Source organism: Manduca sexta, chromosome 15 (genome assembly GCF_014839805.1).
Source record: "Manduca sexta isolate Smith_Timp_Sample1 chromosome 15, JHU_Msex_v1.0, whole genome shotgun sequence".
In the NCBI taxonomy this organism is placed as follows: Eukaryota; Metazoa; Arthropoda; class Insecta; order Lepidoptera; family Sphingidae; genus Manduca; species Manduca sexta.
In genome coordinates this window covers 12483719-12505623 of record NC_051129.1, presented here as the reverse complement: position 1 = coordinate 12505623, position 21905 = coordinate 12483719, and the positions used below count along the sequence as shown (strand labels likewise).

The following is a 21905-nucleotide window of genomic DNA, read 5'->3' as shown; positions in this document are numbered from 1 at the left end:
GAATCATATTACTGTGTTACGTTTAATATTATAGAACTTATTATAGAGATAAATAATCCGTTTGTGTGAAAAATAAAAGCACCGTGATATTAACATACCATTCAATCACTTGTCAGATATTCTTTTAAACCTGAGCATTACTGGTATACCGACTTGGCATGATAGCCTAGTTGGGACTATGCCGGGCTAATGTAAAGAAGGTTCGCAAATACAAAACCCAAACACCTCTGACTTTTCAAATTACGTGTTTATTGTTTATTAATAATTATTGTTCACTTTAACGGTGAAGCAACACATAGTGAAAAAATCAACATTCTTGATAATAATAATTACGAAGGTATGTGATGTCTACCAACACGCACTAGGCCAACGTGGTGGACTAAAGCCTAAACCCTCTCAGTAGTAGTACCCGTACTCGGCAATACGCAGTACATAATATATTGCTGATATTATTACACTGATTATATCATTCAATACAAACCATTCAATACTGATGTTTTAATTCTATAGACATTCCTTCAGATCATAATATATTTCTCACAGCTACGCCCGCGTAATTAATTTTACGAGATAAAAGTCCCACTTCACATTTCCCCGGGATAAAAAGTATAGCACACATACATATATAGCACTAGGAATAATGTAGCTACCTATTACTAAAAAAAAAACAGTTTAGTGGTTTCTAAGGTTAGCACGTTCAAACAAACAAACTCTTCAGCTTTATATATAGTGCTGAGAAACCTATTATACTTATAAATCATGATGATTTTAATGGTATTTATTTGATACAAACTGCATCCTAGCGGCCTTAAGATATCTAAACGGCCTTGTTTATAAACTTTATTAAATAATACGCGCAATTAAATGCCAACATTAACTTGTTTCATTCGGAAATAAACAGTTTATCGCTTCGTTCTATACTATGCATATTAGAAGTTCACACCTTTATGCTAGATGGTTAGGTAGAAATATAAGAAGTGATTTTCTCTTTTTCCATGTTTTAAACACCCCGTGATGTAATAAGTGAATCTGTCACTATCTCGAACGTTCTAAAAATTTTTAATATCAAACTTTAACAAATTAAATTTCTACCTTTACCAAGATATCTGATATTGTCCATTGTAAACAGTAGTACATGAATTATAGTTTATATTTCATAGTCCTCTAATCCATATAACGAAGGCGAAGGGAAATAACTCGATTCCTATCGCCTTCCCTTTATGTAAAATTTCCGAATGTAATCATCAGAACGATTAGCCTACAGCATTTATGCATATTAGTATCTTTATGTCGGGTTCCTTTTTGGAAATTTTCACATTTGACCATTCTAACCTATATAATATAACATCAGCCCTGTATTGTATACTGTCCCACTGCTGGGCACGGGCCTCCTCTACTACTGAGAGGGATTAGGTTAGTCCACCACGCTGGCCTAGTGCGGATTGGTAGAATTCACACACCTTCCTAGAAACAAAATTCCTAGTAGAAAATTTCTCAAGTATGCAGGTTTCCTAACCTACCCTATTTAGTAACAAATAGACAAAACATTGGTACAATGATAACAATTTAATAAATATCGCAAGCATCACCTCTTATGGGTTAAACGATGTGACATATAATATCACTTTGTGTGAACCTGTAATATATTTGCAAATACTGTTATTAGCATTGTGATGGACACAACAGAGATGCCACTTTAATAGACGCCATTGACGTGTGTAAATATTTGCGAGTGGAATATTTTTATATTTACTCAGGTAAATTACTGTTTGATATTTGTATGAATGACCAGACGAACAGATCTTAGCTGGATATAAAAGAAACAGCAGTTAGTACTTTGGTTTAAATGTATATGAAATTAAATGTTTTTTTTTTATTGCTTTGAATGACGAGACGAGGTTGCCGTTCGCCTGATGGTAATCGATACGACCGCCCATAAACAGTAGAAACACCATCCAATACCTTGAATTACAAAGTATTGTTTGGTATTCCACTGCCCTCGCTATCCTGAGACGTTAGATGTTAGTTATTATTATTTCCAGTAGTTACACTGGCTACAAGTTTCTTCAAACCGGAACACAACAGTGACTATACACTGCTGATTGGCGGCAGAAATAGACTTTGCAGTGCTAATCAGACGGACTCTCACATATGAAAGACCTACCACCAGTGGTTCACTGCCTACAATTTGTTAAACCGGTCCATGATAATTTCCGTTGGATCAATGCCATCGGGAAAACAAAGGATTCGAAGACAGATCCAAAAACACGCTTCAAGTAGGTATAAAACAAATATAGATTAGAATCAGTTGATATTTAAATGAAAACAATTATGTATTCCGAACTTTTAATAACATAAATCTAAATCGAATAAAAATAAATAAAATTCCAATAAATAGTCCACTCAATAACTCAATACAAAAAGACGCAGACACACTTCACCCGATGCACTTTCGAAAACACTTTTGGTGGCGATAACGAGGTGGTAAAAAAAATATATAAATCTAAACGTCGGAGCGAACTTATTCCGTATCTCATCTGGAACTTTACAATGTAAGGCGAGGCATGAGACGTCAAGTGTTTTAAGGCATGAAAACTTTGATCGTTTTTTGTATTGATAGGACGAGCAAGATAGTCTTGATCATAAGGATTGTAAGGTCTTGGTCTGATTGTAAGGACTGTATATAAACAATAGCACGACTTCATTAGATCTTTTATATGTGACCGTCCGCCGGTACCACCGCAATGTCTATATCTGCCACCAAACAGCAGTGTATAGTTATTATTGTGTTCCTCTTTGGAAAACATTATAGACAGTGTAACTACTGGACATAATTACACTTCGCGTGTCTCGCCATGCAAAACAATAAAAAAATAACAATATCCACCACTGATTTGCTAAACCTGAGAGATGACTTATATAATTGTAAATTATAACACTATCTACAATATGAAGGCGAACAACAGTACATGCGGCTTAGCGGTATTTAGATGAATCCCTAATATTTTCTATTATTATGATTACTTCCTAGCCGAATTTCAACCACGGCGACCAATCTCAACGGAGACTAGCCAGATACGCAGAAGATATTATAGTGCACAAGTGTGTATATTATAGCATACAGTCGTCATTCTATTGGACCCCACTACACTTACCATCAGGTCACTGCCGTGCGCGAATAGAAAAAAGTCAATTATAGAAACAAGTAAAGGCATATATATTAAAACATGTAATATATATGCCTTTACTAAAATACTTGATGTATATTAAAATATCTAATTAATAAAGCCTCTAATCTATTACCGAGGCATAAATGAAAGGAAATAAATATTTAATTCCAGTGATCGAAGGAAAGTAACCTCGTTAACCGGTTGCGGATGCCACTATTTGAACTATACTGGAACGGGTTAATGGGGCCTTTACAATGTACGAGGCAAGGGAAAGAAAACACTTTTTATTTTGGTATAAAAATGTACTGTATGTACCACATCTTATATATTAATAAAAGCGAAAGTATGTGAAATGTTTGTTGGAAGTAAACGCAGTAACAACTAAACAGATTTGGATGAAATTTACCAAACAGGTAGACAATGTCTTGGATTAACTCATAGGCTTTTATAGACCCTATATTCTGGTAGTTTACTCACAGGGAAAAAAATATTTTTTTTATCTGATTTTCAAATCAAATGGCGTTCTAGAGTTTTAGGGACTTTCGTAACGAGAGAGGCTATTCATGAGGCCGAAGTCGCGAGCAATACGTTGTTTAAAAATATGCGCGCATAAGATTGTTTAAAATTGATTGTTTGAAATTGATATCTTGGTCACTGGACATAATATTATATTTTCCTCTCATAGCCTAGCTAGGCTGGCTAGGTCGCCTAGCAACCCTCGGTAGCCGCCTCAACAGCGTAGTTGTATTATGTGAAGTATTACTTGTATTACCGCTCTGAAAACTTGAGTTCGAATTCCGGGTCCATATGATATTGGGTTCTGTTCTCAGTATTAGCCCCGAATCCAGAATTTGTGCTCGATAAAGTACTTATATATTGTACAGGTTCCCTTTCAGAAAATTTCACCCTTCGCCAATGGTACTCCTACACTTACAGACAAAAAAATACCCACTACACAGTAATGTAGTTGTTTGCATACTCTGGTAACATATCCAATACCTTAATCTAATCACAAGGTTTAGAACATAAAAAGTATTGTTCCATATTTAAATATGTTAATTATGCGTAAACGAAGAATATAACAGCATTAAAGTAAACAGAGGAAAGTTTATCGATCGACGTCAGCTGTACCGGTTGGGTAGAGGTGCGCGTATACCACTAGGTATAAAATCATCCGAAAACAATGTACAAAATAGGTTGGATTTATAAAAATAGGTCGTATATTGATATATAATAAGATAGACATTCAAATAAATCAAATACATATATATCACAAGAATATTAGTGGGATCATGGAATTTTCTCTATTTTTTTTTTATGAAAAGGGACTTTATTTTCTATGAGATAGGGACACTCTTGAACTATATCAAAACACTAATTAAAGAGACTTGATGGTAGTACGATTACTGTTATGAGGTTATGAGTTCGAATCCCGGGTCGGTCAGTGATATTAAAGTTTTCTGATCACTATCAGCTTGGAATCTGGAACTTGTGCCTAATAGGGCAATATAATCGCCCCCCATCACAACTTGGGACGGAACACACATGGCGCAAAATAGGTGTCACGGTTACTGCTCCGCAAACCCTTTTGGGGATAAAAGGGTGATGTTTAATCTTGTAAAAATCTCTCGTAAGAGGAACTAAATTTATTATTACCTAACTATTCTATAGACAAAGATCAATAGGTAAAAACCTCGCCGTAGTATCTCGTTCCGGGGAATTACGTTCCTGGGTTTCTTGTATGAAATAGATCAACTTCGTACTGGATGCCATTGCGAGGCGCAATGTCCCATATTAGAAAATATTAATCATACTATTTATGCTATAAACATCTGATATACCGAATGTAGTATTAAGAAATTTAATAAACAAATTAGATTAGTTTTAATTATACATAAAAAAAATCTCGTTTGTGTCTGTGCCCACAACAGATAAAAGATAAGATCTCATAAACTAATAAGATAAGCCATCTTTAGAATCGGACGGAACATAAAATGTCAGCTTTTTATTATACAATAACATTTAATTACTGCAATAAATTGCGTAAACCATAAACAAACACACAACATCAACATTGCTCGCTTTAAGATCTGCATGATACCTTTTGCAGTGTAACCGATTTCAAATAAGGAAGTTATATATAAACATATTCATAATTGTTTAATGCTGTATTAATATAAATTTAGTATTAATTAAAAACCAGGGCTTAAAAACTTACAATTAATTAGATCATAAATTTCATGTAAAATATAATATATTAGACACATACATACATACATACATAACATCACGCATTTATCCCCGAAGGGGTATGCAGAGGCGCAACTAGGGCACCCACTTTTCGCCAAGTATGTTCCGTCCCATGATGTGACAGGGGGCGAGGCTATAGCCATATCGGGTACAAATTCCAGACTCCGGACTGATACTGAGCAGAAAAACCCAAATATCACTTTGCCTGACGCGGGATTCGAACCCAGGACCCCAGAGCGCTATTGTACCGGGCATGCAATACAACTAAGTACGCCACCGAGGCAGTATAATATATTAGCAGTTAAAAATAGAGTTTAGAAACGAACAATTATGTAGATCATAAATTTCATGAAAAATATAATACATTAGTGATATGCTCTCAATACGACAAGGTCACATTACACTCTAATTATTATGAACAGGCTACCGGATTTGATCTATATTTGGAATCACCTAAAATTCCAACTAATTTTATGCAACAATTTAATCTAATTTTTCCTGTATGAATCACTCGTATTGCTAGTCTCGGTATTATAAATACGTTTGTGTTTGGAAGTTTATTAAAAAACGCGGACGCCGCTAAACGGTTTTTGATAAAATTTAACATACGAATGGTACACGTCCTAGATTAACATATCTTTTTATATCAGATGAGTATTCAAAAGGACTTTTATTTCGGAAGGTTTTGTCGTGCGAAGTTAAGAGCAATGCGTACTAACAAATCTTTTACACCATTGCGTTAATGTCTTAGTCGTGGGGCGTACGCGGTTCACCGCCCTGAGGTCCGGGTTGAATACCGAATCGGGAAAAGTGATATTTGGATTTTCTGGCATGGAGTATGTAATTTTTACTCTGACACACCGATAGGCTTGTCGCGTATTCAGATGGAATTTACATAGTGAAAAATTTATTCTCTGGTTTTACTTCTGATTACCCCTTCGGGTATGAAAGCGTGATGTATGTTTTATTGTTCTGTTTCTTATAAATCTTTTACACTAATTTGATCAAATATGAATCACTTTAATGTTTACACACACTCTTCCTTTTTCTTCAAATGTCAAGTAATTTAAATCCAATAAAACTGTATCGGGGCGATAAATTATCATAATTAATTGTCTCAAAGCAATTAATGCGGACTTTTGTGACTTTTGAAGTGTGAACGCACCTGTTAGTGAGACCTTGGGATCAAATTTAAAACCTTTTGACTGCTTTTGACTGCTGTTGATCATTCGATGATTCATATATTTATCTAATAATTACGTAGATTAGCAAGAAAAAGTAATTAGATTATATTGTACCTACTTACAATTGACGTCGAACTACTGACAATCTAATATCATATTGGAGTACTTGGAGACACGTTTTAAAACATCTGTACTTCAGTTTACAAATTTTATTACGAAGTGTAAGAGGCTAGGCAGAGGTAAAACCAAGGCACCCACTTTCCCCTGCGTGTTCCGTTTTATAGTATTGTAATTCGCGCGAGCCTATCGCCATATAGGGCACATATTCTAGACTCCGGGCTAATACTGGGAATAAAATGTAATATCACTTTGCCTGAGCCGTGACGCGAACCCAAGACCTCAAAATAAAAGCCGTACCGCGCGCGCAATACAACAACGCCATCGAAGCAGCCCATAGTTACTCACAATATCCCAAGAACCATAGGTTCACATAGTTCTATCAGACTCAAAGAAAATGTATAGGAATAAGTAATATATTATTGGTTTGCGTCTTGATATATTTTTAGCTTTATACGATAGGGCAAAACTTTTACACGTAAACACAGATAGACATATTTTGCTGACTCATTATCTTTGTTTGACGCACTTAAATAAATAAATAGGCTGCAGTAATAATGCGTTAATAACATCAATTCAAAACAGTGATGAAATAACACAAGGTTTTAAAATTTACTTAATATTGATGCTCATTAACTTCATACAATTTCTTTTTATCACGTAAACGCATGGCTCATTTATTATCCGACCTCGGTCATAGTGTGAGGCTCTTTATACTGATCGCTTTGTCCGGATTACTTTTCAAAATATCGCTTTAATTAATCACACGATTTATCGGTTAGTTTGAATTTGGTATTATGTTAGAATTTTAACGAAATGTTGTGTAAGGCTTTGATACTTGAAAAGATAAATAGATTTCGCCATGTTTTTATAGATGATAAATACTTTGATTCTTTTTATCGATGGTTTGTAACCCCTGTTAACGTGCGCGCGCACTTGCGATTATAAATTCGTATAATACTTGACCGCTTAGAATAAATGCATTCTCTGCATTCCATACAACCTGTACGACGTAGCAGTGGAAAAGCTTTATTTTTACCTCCACGAATATTCGTCTGGAATATGTACAGTGTGCGCTAACCCTTTACTGACAGTAAATCGACAGCTATATAATACGTATCATAGCTATTAATTGGTAGTGGTCACTTAACTTGTAATGTTTAACTTACTACCAATTTTGCTAAAACTAGGGTCTGATAAAAGTTGCATTAAAAAAATTTGTGAAGTGTGTTTTATGATATCGTTTCAAATGTACAATGGCTGGTTGAGTGGTATACTTGCAGACCAAGAGATCGTTAATTCGATTCTGATATAAGACAACATTTTATATAAAACAACATAATAGCTAACGTTTAAATAAAATTTTCACCCACAAACATTTCATTGCCTGGACTAAACCTACGACTTCACTTAACAGCTCAACCGCTGCACCCTAGAAAGCGATATTTCCTTTAAAGTTCAAAATTGATTATCCGGGAAAGTGGACGCAATAAAAACAACAAATGACATGGATACAATAAAGTTTAACAAGTTGTTAGGTCGACGTAGTGAAAACAACCGCAGTCGCTTCCTTGTCATAGACTTAGCTTTCTACTTAGTCTCTTCACTCTGTGGTTTATTGGTTTCTGTTTTGGTTGATGGTTAGTGAAAATTTTACTGTCAATTTTTGAGCTGAGAAGTAAGGATACTTTTTAAAAAGTAACACAAATTTTTAAATTCAAAATTCTCGGAAAAAATATTTTGTGAATCGCTTCTTATTTTATTTAACACATTGACGCTTTTTACCCGAAGAGGTAAGTACAGGCGCAACCAATACACCCACTATTACCCGTATGTATTACTTCCCATATATTTTTATTGAAAAGTGTTTAATCTCTTTAATTATTAAATCCTTTAAAATTTAAAAAAAGTTATGGAATGTATTTATTAATTTTTAAATTAAATTATTGTAATTAATAAATTATTTTATAATTTAAAATATTTATATAAATTTACGAAATTTAGGAATTGGCTATCAATACTTATTACTGCATCACGCTGTACTCATTATTCTGTATTACAAAAACATATTAATCCCAGTACCTATGATTTTACCTTCCACGTCCTTTTAACTAAATATAACACTACAAGATACGACGAGCAAATCGTACAACATTTGAAAAACATGCTCATGTTGAGCGTCAATTTACGAGTTGTGTTTCTGACGCATCAAAATTGACGCAATAACTCGTCCGTTTTGACTATCACGTCACGCGAGCTGTGTTTGATTGATTACTGTTTATTGCTTAATCGAATTTCCAACACGACTTCTTGGGTCGTTAACATATAATAACAGTGGTGTTTCAGAGCAAGACAATAATCGCAACCGGCATAGAAGTTGCAATTAGTGTTGCTTTTTGGTAAGGTGTTAAGGGCAAGTAATTGTCTAGAGAGTAAATGCCGGGGTTTCGATGCCCAGAACAATTCATTCATCTTAAGAGTTGTTGTTGTGAGTACAAGTTCCTAACAGTTCTTGATATTTATTTTATAAGAACACTTTGTAAAGTGTTATTAAGGTAAGGTGTTGCAAATTTAAATTTATTTTATTTCACTGAGTCTCTATTAGGTTTATTTATAATCAATTAAAAGACAGCATTGAAATAACAACCATACACCTACGACTTAAGTTCTTGCTACGATGTTACAATAATATATTTGCCGTGTATGAAAACTTGAGTATACTTGCAAAAAATATTTGTTAAAACTCGCAATGTAAGCCGAAACGCTGCTGTATTACAACAAATCCAAACAACAAACTATACAAAAAACTGCTAAAAATATTTTATATTAACTGATAAAAAGACTAATGACTAATAATTATTGTAATAAGATAACACAGCAGTCTTCGAAACGTCGGGCGAAAATCACAATATAAAAACCACGAAATCCGGAAAATAGTTTCATTTCAATTTCTAACATTCTCGTAAATAAAAAAAAAATCATTAAAATAACTCATTTGATAAAAAAGTTAAACACGAGCTTAAGCTTTCACTAAACATGTAAACCTTCATACACTCTACGTCCCTAAACTAGAATTGTTTCGTCTCTAACTCTACCATCCGCCTCTACATAGAGTTAAGACAATAGACGTCGAGATGACCTGTGCACTTTGCATCTTTTGATGGACACACAATATGTGTGGTCAGATGTGGATTAAGATTGATTATAACGTATATTAACGTAGTATTTCAATTGCTATAATGTGTGGAAAAAGCCGTGATAGCCTAGTTGGGAATAAAACGGACTGCCGAGCAGTGGCGAATTACAAATTACAAATTCTTCATTGCTGAATGTAGGTGGAACAAAATGTTTCAATACATTCTACCAGGATAGGTACCGGTGTGCAATACAATTTTACTACACTGTGTACTCAAAAAAGTAGTTACTTTTACATCGTTTTTTTTTATATAATATATAATTCACATTATATTTCTTATAATTTTACAATATATTTTTTCAGAATAGTTCATACAACCCGATTACTCTCGGCTTCCCTTTCGTAATTTATGTAAAAAATGTCATTAGAACGATTGCAGATCGCTTTTATGTATATTAATACCTACTTTATATAATATCAGCCCTGTATTATATACTCCCCCACTGCTGAGCATGGGCTCCTCTACTACTGAGAGGGCATAGGCCTTAATCCACCACGCTGACCTAGTTCGGATTAGTAGAATTCACACACCTTCGAAATTCTTATAGAGAACTTCTCAGATGTGCAGGTTTCCTCACGATGTTTTCCGTCACCGTTAAAGCGAACGATAAATTCCTAAAGAATACACACATGATTTTAGAAAAGTCAGAGGCGCGTGCCCTTGGGATTTGAACCTGCGGACATTCGTCTTGGCAGTCCGTTCCACACCCAACTAGGCTATCGCCGCTTAATACCTATGTTATGTGTCGGGTTTCCTTTTGGAAAATTTCACTCTTCACCACTGTTGCCGAAACGAATGTCTGCAGGTTCATAACCCAAGGGCAAGCACCTCTGACTTTTCTATTTTTGTGTGTATTCTTTGAAAATTATCGCTTGCTTTAACGGTGAAAGAAAAAATTGTAAAGAACCCTGTTTACTTGAAAAGATTTTTATAGATTTTTTAAGGGCCCGTGCAATCTGGTAATCCGCACTAGGCCAGCATGGTAGACTAAGGCATAAACCCTCTCAATAATAAATGAGGCCCGTGCCCAGCATTGAGACAGTACACAATACAGGGCTGATGTTATTAGTGTAGTATAGATCAATGTATCCTTAATAAATTATTTAATTTTCATTGTTCTTAATATTGTATAATTTAATTGACCAAGTAACATTATAATGTAGTAATAAATATAATAGTTACACTTTCTTCTATTATCAAGATTAATGACGAAATAAGGAAGCCGCTCGCCTAATTGTAAGCGATATGACTGCCCTATAACAGTAGCAACACCATACGATCTTTGATATACAAAGCACTGCGTAGGATTGCGCTACTCTTGTCACTCTTACACATGGATATTAAGTCTCAAAATGCCTGTATTATCTTCTTATATAAATAAGGAATCAAAAAGAATAACACTAGTTGTTGACAAGATTAATTTACCTAAACAATAACGTTAATAGTGAAGCTTAAATGTGATTTATAACAAACATATATTCCAGAAACAGCCGTGAAAATATAATTAAGTTTGTTTACATATTATAAACCCTATATATAAAATTTAATTTAAAGATTTATAAAGAACTTTTAAAATAAATTCACACATAAATACAACACAATGTTGTATAGCTAAGGAAATTTTAATTTAGTAAGACAATTATTACCAAAACATTAAATATATTCAGTACAGTCCGTTTTTAATGACTTCTGACTATACATCTACTAAAGATGTACACATTCAATTATTTATTAATATGAAATTTTAATATATAGGTTAGTATGAATGGGCTTGTTCAAAACCATAGGAAGTTTGAATCTTATTGATAAAAAATTTCATATATATATTTCTCTATATTTCAGTTTGTGTATAATTTAATTATACTTAAGTAATGTAATATGTACTTGATAATTAAAGGCTTCTTTTTTAATATGTCATATAAACCCCTGTCGTTCCAACACAGATGAACAACCTTAAAATCTCTACATAAATTGCGATGCTCTAGTACTAATAAATAACTGTAGAGGTCTCATTTGTCCGAATTTATAACACAAAAATATTATTTAGTATCAGTTGGATGAAGTCAACTTATCAAGCAAGTTATAAGCAAATAGGAAAAATAAAATTATACTTATTTTTATAGTTACATGTCCGCGTAGCATTGTATAAATTGATATAAAATTATCAACCAATATTCTTTAGACATAATTAACTTAAACAAGAATGTATAGAAATTCATATTTTCTGTGAAAAAAAACCGCACCTGCTCTATATTAAATACATGCAAAATTTCTATAAATAATGAAATTCACTTACGTTGATGTTGTCTTCAAATGTACACGAGATGTCCTTAAATTAATATATAACAGTTTCCCACTCAACTTAGAATTCCGTATGTCATCGCACACATCACAGTATTGTACACTACAATTAACACTATCTATGTCTAATTGGACATGTCAAAAAAATTCGCGAACGCGAATTTTAAAAACGGAGCGAAATTCGAAATTTGAAAAGCAGAGCGCGCGCGCCCGTGCGTACGCGCAACGCGAATCGCGCGTTTCGTTTTTTAAACAGTCCCCGAGCCTCACTCGGATGTGGTCCGTATGTGACTGTATACTCATCTTGCACTTCACGATCACCGAAGATGTTACATCTTGCGTCTCGCTCGCACTTCTGTGAACCGCGTTTCCCCGTCCCGCTCTCTTATTATCAGAGGTTAAACTTTGCCCATCAGTCAGTCGGCGCGCGGACACCGGGTGGGAAGGCCGCGCGTACCGTTATATGCGGAACCTGTACCGCACCTTGTTTTATTGTGCTTTTATAATAAAAAAAGCACCAAATAAATCAGGTAATTTCTGGTATACCGGGGAAATGTTAATGTGACTTTTATGGTCAATAAAGCAGATAAGCGACCACGCTGTGGAACTAGATCGGCCCGTTGCCGAAATCGTCCGGTTGAAATAATTTATCGCCGACCAATCGGAAGCTCGCGAAATGACGAGTACGCTAGATCATTCGCTTAGATGAGCGGTGCGCACGCGCAGCATTCGCCGCGATTGGCGTGGCGGACTCAGGCCCCGCCTGTACCGTTATAGGGGGGGCAATGACTTCCCTAAAAAGTGGGGATTTGTAGATCACTTGTAATTGGAGGGGGTACATGTGACATATGACATATAGTATTTAATTAATGCGCATGACCGCTCTTTCATAATGCGCCGTTAAACATACGCGATGCATTCGGACGGGCAGATGACACGATTGCATTTTATACGTTTATGTGTAGTTACGATTAATAAACTTGTATTTTACAAGTGAGCAGCGTTTATTTGCGGACTTTGATATTAATTAATATCACAATTTATGCATTTTTTGTTTTTAAAAAAGGTCTTGTTAGAACTTTAAATGCATATATGGGTCGTTTTGCAACAAATCTATTTAGTTATTTTTAGGTGCCATAAAATATTCACAAATTTTTAGAGACACGTCTTTTATGAATAAAATTAATCCATTCATATGTTAAGTAGCATAAAAACAAAACAAGTTTCACACTGACGTAATATCTCGATGCGTAAACAAAGATTCTAAAACATTTTATGTACCTGAACTACGAAACTATACATAACCAATATTACAGCATTGCATAACCAAACTTATCTCCTTTAGATTTAAGATTTAAATTCCCATAATACATGGTAATCACACGGACACTAGTACTTTTCAATCGGAAGCACGATTGCACTATGTAGCACAAATTAAAAAGCTGTTGAAAGGAACATATGGAAATCCTACATACTAGAGTCACACTAATACGAGAACTCTACCACAGCTCTTATTAATTAAAAATCTAACAGGCCGGCATAATCATGTCAACTAGCGAGGAAAAACCGTCTCTCATTAATCGATGCTCTTTCTGGACCTTACTCCAGTTACGTGCAGTAACGTCATTTTGTCGTAACCTGTGCTCTTATGAGAAAAGAGTTATCCCAATATCTACAGTAGTGTATAAAAAAAATTAGCTTATTAATATATTAGCTTATTAAACGAATTTTAACCACGGCGCCCAGTCTCAACGTGTGCGCAATACTGCAATACACTCTCGTATTCACGCTCATAGTCTGGTGAAACGCCAAATTCCACATGATCGGAAAGAAATCAGGCGCAGTACCAACAATTTGACGTACTTTCCGATGCACAGGGTTAACACACAACGAACTTCCTGATTCCAAGCTCCAATTGAGTAATTATCACGACAGAAAAACCCAATCAAAATATTTTTGGCCCGACCCAAGATTCGAACCGTGACCTCAGCGTGGTGGGCGTACCGCATACGCAATACAACTACGCCACTGAGGTAATCAATAGACCTATATTCCCCTAACAGGTCAGAGTATGTGGTGAAATTGTTCAGACGCATTCACGTTTGCAAACGGTTGGCCAATGAAGATTCACTTATAAATGTCATTAGAGCTATAAATTTTACAATTGTGACTGGCTGGTGTAAGTTGCTTATCGAGTTTCACGGGTATTTACATAGTTACTTTATTGGCCGGCATTACGATTATGACTAGCGACTATTTGTCATCTCTAAGAATGTTGATATGTGGACATTAAATCTACTTAAAATTTCCTTTGAAAATAACATCTTAAATTTCGAGTCTTATTTTTGCTGTCTATTTTTGCTAATAAGTAGTTAAGTTATATTTTAGCTTGATGAGCATTGTAGTTGATTATAATCACTAAGGATTATGAAAGTTAAAATCTCGTCTCGGAATGACGAGAATACAGCTCAACAGCATTATATGTAAGTGTGTGTTCATTCATCGGTGTCACTTCTATTAAAGAGAGACGTCATGGTACCTATTTTCAGACACAACTGATCATTTTATCATTAAGTCGCATACTAACTTCTCTTTCTAACCTCATCTTAAATATCTCCAAATTAATTCTCCATCATTGAGCGCTAATAAATAATAAACGAGTGATATGATTTTATCACGGTATTTTATATTATAAATTTCTACTGAAGTTTCGAAGACTGCAACCTTCATTGCCACGGAGGGGACTGAGGTGTTAGTCATCCAAAAATTCAAAGTTACAATATCTACCCACATTTTACAGTAATACAATGTCTAACACTCGCGTAACCATAAGAAGTCATTACATTAGTGATACCAGAGGCTCAAGTAACCAAACCCACACCAAACACTAGTATGTAACAATTAGAACGATACCCAACGAAATGTCATCGCAAAGGTCGCCGCGCCGCTCGTCAGGACGGTTTCCACTTGCGCAACAGTTCATAGGTCCGCGAAGCGCTAGGTTTTATTGCTAGAAACTGTTTAACATAATGTGTGTGTCGACATACTTGCAGGCACGCATGGACAAGACCATTTGTTAGTACTAAATATATTTATATATATAGTAATAGTCTAGTTGGGAATGAACTGCCGGTTCCAAAGTAGCCCCCTTCTGACTTTGAAGTTGCGTGTGTATGTTTTGAATTGGTCACTGTAATGGGGAAGGAAAATGGCATGAGGATACCTACATAGAATTCCTCATAAGAATTTTGATCGTATGTGTTCTAATCTATACGGTAATATCTTATTTCATGAATATGAACTTTATTACCACGACATAGATTGCACACCGCTCGTCATCCTGATACATTGGAAGCAAAAACTTACCTATAATTGTACTAGGTGTTAGGAAGGCTATTAATGTTGTAATAAGCTCACGCCTTTATCTCTATAAGGGTAGGTAGGCGGGTAACACCTACAACTCGCCGAATAATTTTTTTATAATCAGCGCGTCTAAACCATAAATTCCAAATGTCGAAAGTTGTAGGCCATTTTCAAATCGAAATATATACACCCTTTTTACTTTAATGCGTCTAAATATAATGGAATACTTAATTCCAAAAACATTTACAAGCATTCAACCCAAGATAGTAAAAAAAATATACAAAAAAATAACTCAAAAATCAAACAAAAACACTCGATTACTGCACATATAAAAAGTCTTACTTTTTACCACATTTAAACAACCATCTAGACCCTAACAGATCATTAGACGAGTTTTCATGTTTACCAGTGGATTTCACCCGACCCTACTGACCCTCGGCCTAGACTGGGAACCCAGAAGTGTTCAATTACAGTGGGAAAAATGGTTATGTAATAAGTACGTAAATATTTGATATCTTACATTTTGCATATCTGCAAAGTTCATGCCTATCTAGGTGTAATGATACCGAGATTTTGGATATCTACAAACAGATGAATACACCGCGATGTTTTGCTAAGTATTATTTGTTTGATCAATATTAAGATAAGCTAAAAATATTGTTTTTTTTTATTTGAAAGCTGCAATGTTTAAGAGTGTGTGGATTTCGAGTTTCATTGTCACTAAAAAGAAGCCACGTTATTTATAAGTGCTATATGCTAATTTTATCTTAGAGTATTCATGATTCTTCTGATTAGATTGTTTACGAGCAATGAATATTATTTAGCCTCAAGTTCTGATTAAGCACTCATTTGTCTACTTACACTATACAGGGTCAAGTTGACATTGCGTTTTCAAATTATAAAATAACGTATTCGTATTCTTTACAATCAGTTACTCTGACCATTGATTTAAAATAAGAGAAGTTTTCCAAGAAAAAACATATTTTAGATTTATATGCCCCAAAGCCACTAATACTAAGCGAATTCATCTGAGTGAAAATATTAAACTTACAATCTGAAATATACTCACGAAAACACCATATTCGCACTAAATCACAAATGATAAAAAATTTGAAAACTAAACCAATGATTTTTCTTGAAAATATTTGTTATTCACAGATAATTATTCGCACGATGTTAGCAAAGATAAAGACGAGTATATATATGGCTTTATTAAATGATACAATATCGAGATGACCCTGTACAAAAGTACCTATCCAATTGAACTCTCACATAGGAAAAATCTTACTAGATTTTAGCGCTGGTTTGATTCATAATGAAATATACATATACACAAAAGCATATAACTCTAACATACGAAAAATCTAACAAGACTTTTAACGCTGGTTTGATTTATAAATAGAATATAGATGCCAAGTCATATACATACTATATGCGTATATATGAAACCTGAGATGCGCATATACATCAATAACGCATTATATACTATGTACGAAGGAGGAAAACCCGTGTTATTGAAGAATGTTTATAGATTAGATTACGACCTGCGCTGGACCTGTATTATCGAGGTGAGCTAGGACCGCCTCACAACTACCACAGTCTTGTAACCAACAATTGTCCTGGGTGCTATAGAGGCTATTTATATACTAATAAGGTCACGCATTTATCTCGATATGTGTAGGTGCCTAGTATATTTACGAATTATCTAGCCTATTTTTGTAGCGAGCGTGCCTCAAGCAGAAATTACACGTGCGGAAATATACAGCATGATGTCTTTATTTTTAGGGTAAGAAGTGGTGCAAAACATCTTCAATTCGGGGGCTATGTTAGGTTTGAACCTTGGCGTTCCTATTGCTATTCACCGAGTCTAGCCACAAATAACTCATCTAACTTTTTTTATCAAAGCGTAAGTAGAGTCAAATTTGGTTGCAAGTTTACTGTGCGGAATATTATTTGATTATTGTTATTGTAAAGAATATTATTTGATTATTTATAAGAATTATTATAATTATTATTATAAAAATATAAATATACATGTTACAAATATATTAAATTCGATAGATAGACGACCACTCGTAAACATTTATTTACTCAGATATTTATACATTTGAATCTCAAGATGAAGCTGTTACTATTATTACTACAAAGAGACTTTTGATTTGAACAATCTATCTGAAAAATTGAACCCAAGACCTCAATCCCACTTTCACTAAACCCATAAGACTTATCGAATGATTAAAAAATAAACTCGTCCATCTGCCTCGCGGAACGTGTCGCAATTTTTTATAGTCTTCTGATGACACCATAAAAGTACTCGCCATGTTTGAGTACCGATTTTAAATCTCCCAATACAGCGTGAAAGTTGTGTGTGGTTGACAGAAACAAATTGATGGTTTAATGGCTTTTATACAGATTGGGTGAAAAGGGCGTGCATAGGTTTAAGGAGGGTAGAGCCATTTTTCCTTCACCGTTAAAGCGAACGATAAATTCACAAAGAATACACACATGATTTTAGAAAAGTTAGAGGTGTGTGCCCTTGGGATTTGAACCTGCGGACATTCGTCTCGGCAGTCCGTTCCACACCCAACTAGGCTATCGCCGCGTCTGTGAATTTATCGTTCGCTTTAACGGTGAAGGAAAACATCGTGAGAAAACCTGCACATCTGAGAAGTTCTCTATAGGAATTTCGAAGGTGTGTGAAGTCTACCAATCCGCACTAGGCCCGCGTGGTGGACTAAGGCCTAATCCCTCTCAGTAGTAGAGGAGGCCCGTGCTCAGCAGTGGGCAAGTATATAATACAGGACTGATATTATTATATTATTATTATAGAGCCATTTTAGGGCTTTACCTGCTTCGTATCAGTGAACATGCTGTTATATCGAGATACCTTCTTTACTTCCTTATTTGCTGTGGTAGGTTATTGGAGGAATGAGCATAGAAATAATTAAGAATTGATTGATAATTAAAATATAAACAAAAATGAAGAAAAAAATAAATAAAGACCCACAAAGGTACCTGACAATCCTAACCTTTATTTGTTGTGGTGGGTTTTTGGCGGAATTAATATAAAAATAATGAGATTAATTGCTGATTTGAAACATAAACAAATATATATGTATATAGAGACCAGAAATGGTACCCCTCAATCAGCTGGTTACCACTGTACGACCTAAGTAGTACTAGAACGCTTACTTTCAAACGTGCTGAAAATCAGATGCTTGCACTGCACCGGATAGTAAGTGGAGTAAGGCACTATTTTACCTAAAATTCATCTAGGAGACCGGATTTACTCATCGTATTTCTAAAGATATAAAAATGAAGAGCCATATTGAACTTTATTCAAGTAAAATCCCACCAATTTCAAGAGTAAAACAATAAATTAAATTGTCTGTAACGTCCCAAAATTAGCACGATATGGGCCAAATACATTAAAGACCAACAAGATGAACCACTCGATCCAAAATACATAATCACAGAACACAATTTAATCAATTATTACTTGTGATCAGATAATTAGATTATTAAAATAAAACTGCAGATAAATAAACCTGCAGTCTTCGGAACAAGGTAAGATAAAAGTAATAAAAATAAATATAGATAATTAGGAGTTATAATGACACGATATTTGATATCAAAACCACTGGTCTAACTGGCTATTACCTTTTGAACTACGGGCATTTGACCCGTAGACTTATTAAAATTCTCCGCAGTCAAATAAGACTCTTATAAGTAAACTTATAAGATCATTATACTCCTGGCAGATTTAATGGATCCCAATATAACGGTTACCGTATACGGTTGAACGGCTAACTGACACAAGCGAATTTTTTTGAAAAACTCAGTTTCATACATATTTACAATCAACAGGATTTTTTTATTTATTTTTTTATGTTTTGGTAACCTACTTAAAATTTTTCGAAAGAAAAATGTCGCTTAAGTTAATTAGCCATTCGACCATCGATATCATGATTAAAATATAAACAGATTTCGAATGATTTTGGTTTATTTTTTACATACGTGATTTGGGATTCGGAGACATATCAAATAATGTAGTTTAACCTTATCATCGATTTAAAATAGTAAGAAGAAAGTGGATATTATTAAAAAATATATTTTATATATTTATTTAAACCGGTATAAAATATGGACGTTTATGTCCTTTAAGTAAGTACTATAAATATTTTTTTAAAGTTGGATAAAATTAGTAATGTTTGAAACTCATACTCATACATATAATAGCGATTTTACAGCTGTGCATCAGTAACTTAATTAAAATAGACATAATATTTTTGAATTAATAAATATACAGTAAAAAACCTAAATAATAAATATTTTACAAATTAAAGTACAGGAAAAGCGATTTCCAAGATTATTTTTTATTTTAATAATTAATAAAATAAAATTTAAGAAACAATGTTCTTAATTCAAACAATATCCACACGTCTTTCGAATTGTTTCGCTAGTCATTCAAGTTCGCTAATTTGTCACTCACGTCGCTGCACTATCCAAAAGGTTCCGACGTCGCGACACAGATGGCGTTAGTCGTAGAGAAAATGACAATAAAGTGCACTTAACGCGATAAAAATAATATATTGCATATTTTTTATAAATTATAGAAATTCACTTGATGGATGTGAATTAAATTAAGTAAAATTGTTAATAATGAAATATATCAAAAAATTTAAGGAATGCCCGGTGTAGCGTCACGCTTCTAGTGCCACTGGACCAAGATATGAAGTTTATATTTATTTAAGCGACATTTTGGATATCAATAAATTTGACGTAAAGTTTTCGTTATTATAATCTAGAGACACCATATTGTCGGAACCCAGGTTCGCAAACCATGTACTTTAGGCTTTATTTTTTATGTCGATTAGGGATATGATGCTATGATCGATTGAAACAACGTCAAAAAACAAACTGAAAGACTTCTCTTTTATATTCTTGTTGTGTCCTTAACATTCTAAAATTTTTATTGGCCCTCAAATTGAATATTAGGTCGCCTACTTTTAAAAGCGATAGAGAAACTTTTTCCATTACTCTCAATCTATCTGTTCATAATACGCAATGATCATTTAACACAAGGTGACGAAGTCTTAAAACCTAAAGTATATACAAAAAGGTCCGAAGATAATATCTGTTTTCCTTACCCGTTTAATATGCTCGTCACGGCACGAAAACGTAATTTCGGCACAACACAATAATCTCGCTAATAAAAATACAAAAGCGGCAAGTTTGATAATAAAACTATACCTAAAACGCTTTATGCGTAAAGCTGTAAACAATAAACTGAAATATGTGACGACGATGTTGCAAACATTTTCGCGAGTGCAAGTTATTATGGATTTAGTAACTGTTCAACAGCTATTTCAAGCACTGTAACTATATTTGTTATAATAATGAATAATAATATCAGCTCTGCGTTATAGCGCCCCACTGCTAGGCACGGACCTCCTCTATTACTGAGAGGGATTAGACCTTAGTCCACGCTGGTCTAGTGCGGATTGGTAGACTTCACATACCTCAAAATTCTTATAGAAAATTTCTCAGCTATGCACGTTTCTTCACTTCTTCACGATATTTTCCTTTGCCGTTAAAGCAAGCGGTAATTCACAAAGAATACACACATCATTCAGAAAAATCCGAGATGTGTACCCTAGGGATTAGAACCGGTGGAAGATACATCTCATCATATATCTCATGGAGATAGTTTAAGAGCCTGGGAAAATTATGGGCTACTTTCTATCACGGAAAAATATATAGTAGGACTTTTATCCTGGAAAACTCGAAGCCGCGAGCTAAAGCTTGTTGTTTTATATTACTATAAAATTATTTTAAAACATATTCTCTTCCATTTCATACCTTGCAACACAGAAATCGTAAACCGCGTTTTTCATTGCAAAAGGACGTTTAATGTACATCCGCGGAAATCGCGGAACATCGCGGCAACAAAGTAATTGTCATTTTATTGTGCATTAACTCTGTTTTATTAATGCAAATGTTTGCACGAATCAGTTTACTGTTCGGGGAAATTAAGCATTCATGGGGCAAGATTATATCATAATACATGCTTTTACCTAAAGAGTGTAGGCAGAGATGTTAGTGGCCGACGTTTTCGTTGTAAGAGCTATCGGAGAAGCTTTTTTCAATATTATAACTCTAGATACCACTTTATATATAATGGCAATGCTGCTCGGTAGAAATAGACAAAGATATGTGTAAACATGAAAACAACAAACAAAAACACAAAAACCCTGTGGGTTTGAAGAATATTGTAGCCGGTATAAATGTTGTACTTAGTTAAGGTCTCACAAAACAGTTTT

General features: G+C 34.3%; 1 protein-coding gene across 1 annotated transcript in view; it reads right to left on the bottom strand.

Annotated features, from left to right (window-relative positions):
- LOC115451476 (protein embryonic gonad-like) overlaps window positions 1-12500 on the bottom strand; it is a 137310-nt gene extending 124810 nt beyond the window's left edge. The window contains exon 1 of the mRNA XM_037438972.1: window positions 12215-12500. The gene's annotated coding sequence lies outside the window, so the exon portion shown is untranslated. The remainder of the gene's footprint in view (window positions 1-12214) is intronic.
- Between the last annotated feature and the right edge of the window lie 9405 nt (window positions 12501-21905).